Source organism: Apium graveolens, chromosome 1 (assembly GCF_009905375.1).
Source record: "Apium graveolens cultivar Ventura chromosome 1, ASM990537v1, whole genome shotgun sequence".
Taxonomy (NCBI): domain Eukaryota; kingdom Viridiplantae; phylum Streptophyta; class Magnoliopsida; order Apiales; family Apiaceae; genus Apium; species Apium graveolens.
The window spans coordinates 25,965,986-25,975,146 of record NC_133647.1 but is presented as its reverse complement, the minus strand read 5'-3'; positions in this window follow the sequence as shown (position 1 = coordinate 25,975,146).

The window sequence follows — 9,161 nt, the reverse complement described above, 5'->3', positions numbered from 1 at the left end:
TTGAAGACGAAGTTGAATCTCAAGCTCAAGTTGTATAGCTTATTGAGCAAAAATACAAGAAACCTCAAAAATAAGTTATCTTGGAAGTAGGAAAGGAAGAGTTTTATACTCTTGATGAGTTGGATGAGATGGATCAATCGATGGCCTACCTGGAAAAAAAATTCGAACATAAAGTTTAAGAAACCCATGTACTTTAAGGATAAAGGTCAATCCAACTCATCAGGATCTGTGGACGGGTCTAAAATCTCAAATGAAAAACACAACCGGCAAATGTGGTTACAAATCAGGATCTGTGGACGGGTCTAAAATCAGATGCTATAATTGTGATGAACCTGGCCACTTTACCACAGAATGCGGGAAGCTAAAAAAGGTAAAGAAAGACAAGGCATACTTGGATCTTGAAGCTAAGTATGAGGCTCTTCTGAAAATGTAACAGAGAAAAGCTGATATTGCTGAGGGAAAAAGTTGGGATAAGACAGATGATGAAAATGAAGATGAAGAATATGGAAATTATGCTCTCATGGCCAAAGAGGAAGGAGAGTCATCTGCATAAAAAACTGAGGTACTCATCTTAACCACCATTGATTTGAATTCCTCATAATACAAAGAAATGGTTGAAAAGATGATTATGGACATATTTCACATTTACACAAGTATGGTGGCTGCCACTGAAGAAATAAATAGATTATCTAAGGTGAATGAGGAACTGGAAAGAGAGAAATTAGGAGCTAGAAGTGCAGCTTGTGAGCCTAGATTCTGTTAGGCAAGAAAATGAATATCTAAAATAAAAGCTGAAATCTGCAGAGGAGATAGAGGCTGTTCGAAGAGAAAAGATTGAGGAAAATAAATTTAAAACTAAGGCATTTAAGAGTGCATCTAAATTAGTTGGCCTCTATCATGAAAAGAACAAACCTTGTGCCAATGTGACAATTAAGCTAGATTATGAGGCTAATCCACCTGTAAAGGAAATTTAAATTGATAAAGGTAAAGAGAGATTGAACAAGGGAGTTCCTGATGTGTTACAAAAACTGGATGCACCCTTATTCAAACCCTCTGAGGTGGACTTTAGTGAAGATGAGCTCATCATTAAGCAAGAAATTACAGATGAGGATGAAATAAAAGAAAATGTTAATTCAACTACCAACACTAAAAGTGAAAAGAAGCCCGTGACAAGTCATGTCCCCAAGACTCTTGAAAATGAAGTAAAAAGTGAAGGAATAAGGAAGAAAAAGAAAAATAGAATTGGAAAGATTGGAGTAAACAAAAGAAACAATTATGCTTATATTACAGATGCCTCTATAAAATAATGTAAAAAATAAGGCTTAATAAATCATCTAACTCATCTTTGTAAAAAGACTGTTAGTGTGTAACGACCGAGGAATTACGCTTGCATTATATTATAATAATAATAAATTATGTGTATTATTATGTGATTAACTGTGTTGAGGCATTAAACCCTAATCGTTATGTGCTACATGTTGTCTGTTTTGATCTGAACATGTTTCGGACATTTATTGAGTGTTTTATTGCAAGTTATATATTTTATATCAAAACCCGTACAGCTCAAACAGTATTTTAAAAGCCCGTATTTCAAACAAAATCATTGGCCCTATTTTGCCAAAAATGCCCTATACCGTATCGCTATTCTGAACCCCTAGACGTTTTACAAATTGACCTTTTTCGCGAAAAAACGACTTTTCCGGACCCCTTCGGGTACCAAAAACCCCACAAAAATCACATTTTTATTTTTATATGATCATGAAATTATTATATATCAATTTTCTTTGTATTTTTGTATTTTTCACAATTTTTGGGAATTTTTAGTATTTATTTTGTATTTATTGGATATTTAAAAATTCAATATTAATACCCAAAAATTATAAAAATTGGGGCCAAATATTTTTATTAGGAGTGTAATTAGCCCCTTAATTTTATTTAGGGGTATTATTTTCAGTACTATAAATAGCTGAATTATTATTAATTTTTAGTTAATTAATTATTAAAAAAAAAATCAGAAAGAAATAAAAGAAAAAGAAAAGGGGAATTAGGGTTAGGGTTTGTGAAGAACAGCAGGAGGAATCAAAGCCAAGTTTGATCGTGATTCTGTTAACCAAATCAGTCGTGTAAGTATCCGTCGTGAAGCTCTTTCAATTCTCTATCTGATTATGTAACCGTTTTTGTTGTTTGATTTCTGGATTTTTGATTTGTATTTTTGGGTTTAATTCTCAAATTCGGGTTTTAAGTTCTAGTTGTTGTTTGTTGATTTTGTTGGTTGGGTTGAGTAGATCGTTGAATTCTCGATCGTTTGACACCGGTTTTGTTAAGTTTGGTTCACGAATTAGGGTCGTCGGAAACCGCCGTTACCGGCGGCGTTCCTTGCATTTTCCGGCCTCGAATCGTCGAGGGAACGAGGGAGAGGATGTATGTATTGCTGTGCACCAGAACCAGGGAAGAAACAAGCTGGAATCACGACGTTTTGTCATCAGTTTCGTACCGGAACGATCACCGGCGGCGGAGCCGCGGTGATGTTCTTCGTGACCCGATGACCCGGGTTCGACCCGGTTCCAACCCGGAAATCGACCCGGGTTTGATCCTAAAAACCCAACCCCTGTTTCTGTTTTTGTGTTTTTGATTAAATTAATAATTTATTTATATTTTAGTAATTAAAAATCAGTTTTAATAATTCTAATAATTAATTAAAAATTTATTTTATATTCTGAAAAATAGTATTTATAATTTCTGAATTATTTTATTAATTTATAAATTCGAATTTAATTATTTAATTAATTATTTAATTATTTATCTAATTATTTATTAGTTATCTAATTAATTAATAATTAGGTAATTAATTAATAATTAGGTAATTAATTAATAAATAAGGATTAAAAATAACTAAATAATATGATTAATAATTCGATAATTAGTTATTATTACGAGTAATGATTCGATAATTGAATTATTATTCGAACGTTAGTTATTTGAATAATATTGTAATAATTATTCGTATCGTAGTTATCGGTAATTATCTGTTTAACGAATCGTATGAGTTTCAGTAATAAGTTCGATAATTATATGAGGATTGCGAGTAGCTCGTATTTATACGAGTGAGTAATCGTTAAGTGATTTATAATTCGAGTGATTCGTAGTTATTCGATAAATAGCGTATCAATTAAGTAAGTTGATTGATTATTTGTAAATAATCGATCTAATCGAATAAACATCGATAAGTTATAAATATTATAATAAATTGTGATTAATCCTAATAATTAGGGATTTATTATTTTAAATTATTAAATAAGTAATTATTAATTATTTATTAATTATTTATTTATTAAATATTTAAAAAAAAAATGGATTAATTATTTCGATAATTAATCACATAATTTTCAATAAATCGTAACTTCTTCGTTTTAACTCCAAAAATTATAAAAAAATTATTTTTGACTTTGATTTTTCTTAAATAATTATTTAAAAATTATTTTAGGATTTAAAAGGTTATAATAATTATCTATATTGAATAATAAATTGAATTATCAGTGTTTAATTCATAACAATTCAACCGTTAGTCCGATTTGAGTGAAACGAAGACCCCTAGACTCAGAAAAATGAGACGAATCCAATAAAAATAATTGTAAGTTATAATTTCTTCTGAAAAAGAGTGGTTGATGATAATTGATAGTTCGTAGGTCCTAGTAGGGATATAATTGAGCCGAATAAATCCCGAAAAATTATAATAAAATCAGATACGACTAGTAATGCAGGTATAAGTCCAGAATTGATTCTAAAAATAATTATAAATCTAGAAATTAATTGTGTGCTTTACGTGTTACGTGTTATAGGTGATTATGTGTATAAATGTGTTGTGTAAATATATGTATATATATGCGAGTCAGATAGAAACGCATGGGTAGACTGATAAGGTTGCGTGATATCAATTCAAGATACACGTATGTAGTAAATTATCTAAACACCTATCTTTCCATGATTTGTTCAGTGTTAGCAAGACAAAGCAAGCTAGGGTCAGAAGGCAGTGAGTTAAACCAGGTTAAGTACGCGAAAGGCAAGTACCCCTAACTTCACTTATCGTTCAAGTGATGTTCATTTCGAATTATATTATGCAAGTTTTTTTCCCCTATTCTAAATTCAGAATAGTGATTTATAATTCCTTTCTATCGTATCAATTCTCTTTGATAATTATTGTTCATATACACTGTTACCCATTTATATCACTTGTTCCATTTCATTTAAATTCTTGATTTACCCAATTTATGGAATTCTTGTTCATATTTCAATTCCTTTACCCTTGTTATATATAGTCTGGTATATCCTGGTGTTAGGATATATCAATAGCATTCCGATTATTCCGGATGCTAAGCCTGGGACTGGATGGTTACTTTACGAGCTGGGTTTTACCCAGGTCATTAATTAATAGGCCATAGTTGCCTGAGTACTCCTAATGTTGGTTGGGTCTATGCAGTTGGGTATAGATCCGCACTATATTCTGACTGATCAGCAGATTTAGTGCATATGTTGGTTCTTGTTTCCAGTCTTATTCATTTGGCACTCGCCATCATGGGCAAATTATTATCATATACAGATACAGATGGTTATTCAAACCAGCAGCTTCTTGGTTCATTTATTTTTTCTCTCTTTATATATATATATATTGTTGCAGGCTTGTTGAGCAATTTTGGCTCATCCCTTTTTATTGTTACTCCTATTGTTTTACAGTTAAGGTAGAGAATGAAACCCATCAGGACCCGCGTAGTCAAGAAGCGAGTCAAGCAGCGGGACCCTCTTATACCAAGAGTGTTCCTTCCTATTCCCGAAGAGAGTTTTGAAGTGCCAGATCAGGTGTAGCAGGATAAGTAGTAATGTTGGGTTGAATAAAAGTTTTGTGTAGTTTGAATAAAAGATTGTGTAGGGAAACTGTAGAAAGAATAAAGTTTTGTAATAAAGAGAGTTCTTGAGACAGGTTTTATTTAGTTGGGTTTGTAATAAAGTGTAGTGCATGATTCTTGTTTCCAACCTCAAACCTTAAAAGATCCTGAGTAGTGATAGTTCGGGGTAATTATTATATTTATATTCCGCTTGTGCAGGTATAGTTGGAAATTGTTGTTAATAATGCCCCAAATCTATACCCCGGATTTGGAGGGTGTTATAGTTGGTATCAGAGCTTAGGATTGACCTTGGAAAACAAGAATGTTAGGGTTAAGATAAGATAGGAAAATAAGATAGAATGAGAGTGAGAGTGTTAGGACTGTTTGTCTATGTGATTAGAAGTTATGAGTTATAGGATTGTGATTTGATTGTTTTGTGTTATTATTTTTATGTATATTAGATGGCTTCTTTATCATCATCTACGGAGAGGACCGAGACAGATCCAGTGGATGCACAGGTAGTAGCCCCAGTGTCAGAGCAGATCTTACCCCCATTGCCACCTGAGCCAGCACCAGAGATACCACTTCCCCCGGAGGTACCAGGTTTTGCAGATTATTTTCCATATTTTGAGCCAGAGATACCAGATATTCCACCATTAGAGTTTCCGATGTTTGATATTCCTGATATGGTTGATCTTCCGCAGTGGGAGGATTTAGAGCCTCAGATTCCTATGCCACCAGTTGAGATTCCAGAGATGCCACCGATGGAGCCAGAGGCAGAGCCGCCTGTGTATGCGCCTATGGAGCAGCCTGTCTTATTTCCTGCCCCATTAGCCATTTATGCACCTGTTCCTGGAGTATATCAGTTTCCTCAGCCAGAGTTTATGGATGAGATAGTGGTAGATGGACCATTACCTTCTCGAGGTTCCAGCACTGATCTTCATGAGCATCATACCGTGACTTACCAGCGCTTTCAGGCAGAGAGGGAGGAGAGGATTAGATGGCAGAACCAGTGTAGAGAGATCCTCGGATTGTATGAGACACAGACGGATGGTCCTGTCAGAGCATTACGACCGGATTATATACTGAGAGAGAGACTACATCATATTCACCGGGTTAGTTCGCAGCAGCTTACTGATTTGAGACAGCAGGATCTTAGTGCGGAGACAGCATATCGCAGAGCATTGGGACTTACCGAGGCAGTGCTAGAGGCAGTGCAGGAGGAGTTGAGCCACGTACCACCAGGATTTTGAGACCAGCAGGGCGATGAGTGTTGTATTATATATATTTTGTAGATAGAGGCAGCATAGTATTGTATGACTAGTTTGTACGAGTGTAGCTACTGACTCTGACTGATAGTAGTAGCAGTACGACTGTTATATTATAGGGTTTTGTATCAAGCACTGACACCTGTAGCTGGTGTTCTACCTATATATATATATATGAGATAATCTTTTGCACATTTTCTTTATTTTATTTCCAGTCATTTAAGCATTTACATTTATTTCAGTACCATTGCATATTTACAAATGTAGTTTTATTCACGATCATGTTGTAAAAAAAAAAAAAAAATATTTTTTTAAAAAAAAAAAAACTATCATACTGTTTTATCTATTCAGTTATTTAATAAGTTATTTTATTTCTCGAATCGACTGTTTTAATATATGTTTAATATACTGTTATTAAATAAGATCCATTATTTATTTATCAGAAAAATGGCACCTAAGAGAAAAGCGCAGCCCGACTCATCGAATGGAAACACCGATGGCCAAAACAATAATAAACAGATGGATCAGATGTTTAATCTCATGCAACAGCAGATGTTGATGATGCAACAACAAATGCAGCAACAGCAACAGCAGTTCCAGCAACAGATGTTACAGCAAGCCGCTCATCCAGGACATCAAATACCACCAGCAGCACCTACGACTACCTTCAAGCAATTTCAGTCGGTGAAGCCACCGGAATTTATGGGTTCCACAGATCCTACGAAAGCGAGAGCTTGGCTGAAAGAGATGGAAAAGGCTTTTTCGTTGGCAAAGGTCGAGGAAGAACAGAAGACAGATTTTGCTAGCTATTTTCTAAAAGGCGAAGCTAATTACTGGTGGGAATCAAAGAAAGCTTTGGAAGAAGGTGTGGTGAACTGGAACAGATTCACTGATCTTTTCTTGGAGAAATATTTTCCTCGTTTTATGAAGAACCAGATGGAGATCAAGTTCCTGGAGCTGAAACAAGACAACTTATCGGTTGCGGATTATGAAACCAAGTTTACGGAATTGGCAAGGTTTGTTCCAGAGCAGGTGGATACGGACGAGAAGCGGGCCAAGAGATTTCAGCAAGGACTAAAATCATGGATTCGTAGCAGGGTAGCTGTGTTTGAATTGACAACTTATGTGGCTGTTGTTCAGAAGGCTATGATTATTGAAGGAGAAAGCGAAGCAGCTCAGAAAGAGAAAGGACCAGGGAATTTTCAGAATCGTTTCAACAAAAGGCCAGGATTTCAAGCTCGGGGAAAAGTACATTTCAAAAGGCCAGAGCAAAACAACCAGAGGATGGGTAATCGACTACCTGCCCCAACTCAGCAAAGGCTTATTCGACCGCCTATACCTGATTGCAGAATGTGTGGTAAAAAGCATACAGGAGTTTGCAACAAGCTAAATGTTACGTGTTTCAAGTGCAAGCAAAGGGGACACTATTCTGGAGAATGTCCAATGGGAAAGGCAGAAGTTACTTGTTTCCAATGTGGGAGAAAAGGACATATCGCCAAAGACTGCAGAGGAATTGCAATGGCTGCCAGTATTCCAAGAATTTTAGCATTACCTCCACCTCCACTACCACAGCAAAATCAGCCCAGAGCAAGGACTTTCAACATGTCAATGAAGGAAGCGGTACAGAGTCCGAATGTGGTTGCAGGTACACTTCCTGTAAATTCCGTAAATGCTTTGGTATTGATTGATTCAGGAGCTACTAGATCTTTTATTTCTGAAGCCTTTATCTCTAAGATAGATTGTGAGATTCAGTGGTTGGATGAAGTGTTAGTTATAAAATTAGCGAATAATGATCAGGTTGCAGTAGATCGAGTATGTCCGAGCTGTGATATTGAGATAGGAAGATGTCATTTTTCAGTTGATTTGATACCTTTTAGGTTAGGGGAGTTTGATATTATTTTAGGAATGGATTGGCTGTCTAGTAATAATGCTCAAATTGACTGTGCGAATAAGAGAGTGAAATTACAAACTGAAGAAAATGAAACGGTAATATTTAAAGGTGAGAAGCAAAAGCAGAAATTCCTATCAATAATGCAGACGAGAAGATTGCTACGTCAAGGATGTCAAGCTTATTTAGCCTATGTACGAGATGTTGATAAGGGAAATTTGAAGATTGAAGATATTCCTGTAGTTTGTGAATTTCTTGATGTTTTTCCAGACGAATTACCAGGACTTCCACCAGATCGAGAAATTGAGTTTACTATTGACTTGACGCCAAGAACTGAACCAATTTCGAAAGCTCCATATAGAATGGCACCTGTTGAAATGAGGGAATTAGCAAAGCAGTTGCAAGAACTTCTTGACAAAGGAATTATAAGGCCAAGTGTATCCCCATGGGGTGCGCCAGTATTGTTCGTGAAAAAGAAGGATGGTAGTATGCGACTGTGTATTGATTATCGTGAGCTGAACAAGTTAACTATCAAGAATAAATATCCTTTACCTCGCATTGATGATTTATTTGATCAACTAAAAGGAGCAGCATGGTTTTCGAAAATCGACTTACGATCAGGCTATCATCAGTTAAAAATCAAGGCCGAAGATATTCCAAAAACAGCGTTTAGAACAAGGTACGGACACTATGAATTTCTTGTAATGGCTTTTGGATTGACGAATGCACCTGCAGCGTTTATGGATTTGATGAATCGAATATTCAAGAAGTATTTGGATAAGTTTATCATTATATTTATTGATGACATTTTGATCTATTCAAAGACGGAAGAAGAGCATGCAGCACAATTAAGAACGACATTGGAAATATTACGGAAGGAACAGCTTTATGCAAAATTTTCCAAATGCGAATTTTGGTTGAAAGAAGTGCAGTTTCTAGGGCACATCATCAGCAGAGAAGGCATTCAAGTTGATCCAACAAAGATTGAAGCTGTGTTGAATTGGGAAAGACCAAGGACGCCGACAGAGGTTCGAAGTTTCTTAGGTTTGGCAGGATATTATCGAAGATTTGTCAAAGATTTTGCGAAGATAGCTACACCGCTGACCAAGTTAACTCGACAAAGTG